This window comes from Charadrius vociferus, unplaced genomic scaffold, assembly GCF_000708025.1.
Source record: "Charadrius vociferus isolate BGI_N301 unplaced genomic scaffold, ASM70802v2 scaffold484, whole genome shotgun sequence".
NCBI classification, from domain to species: Eukaryota; Metazoa; Chordata; class Aves; order Charadriiformes; family Charadriidae; genus Charadrius; species Charadrius vociferus.
This window is the reverse complement of record NW_009648074.1, coordinates 1,955,826-1,956,193: the sequence shown is the minus strand read 5'-3', so window position 1 is coordinate 1,956,193 and position 368 is coordinate 1,955,826.

Below are 368 nucleotides of genomic sequence, written 5' to 3'. Positions count from 1 at the left end.
GGTTTGCTGTGGGTAGCAGGGAGGTCCTGGGGTCTGTTATCCCCAATAAAAGCCCAGCAAAGGACAGGGCTGTCACCCCTGGGGATGCTTTCCACAGCCCCAGCACGCAGAGAGCAGGGAAAGAATCCCTTGCCCTAAGAGACAAATAATATTTTCTTTTATTTAAGAAAATAAGAGAAATTCCCCCCTGGAGTCCCGGAGCGAGCTGGGGCAGTGCCCACAGTGGGCACAACGCTGGGACAGGCCCTCACGGTGAAGGGACGGGGCATGGGCAGAGGTTTGTTGCCAGAATACCTGCCTGACCCCCCCCACGCCCCCCCCCAGAGCAGCAGCGAGGGCTGTCCTCACGCAGGGTCCCATCCCGGGGG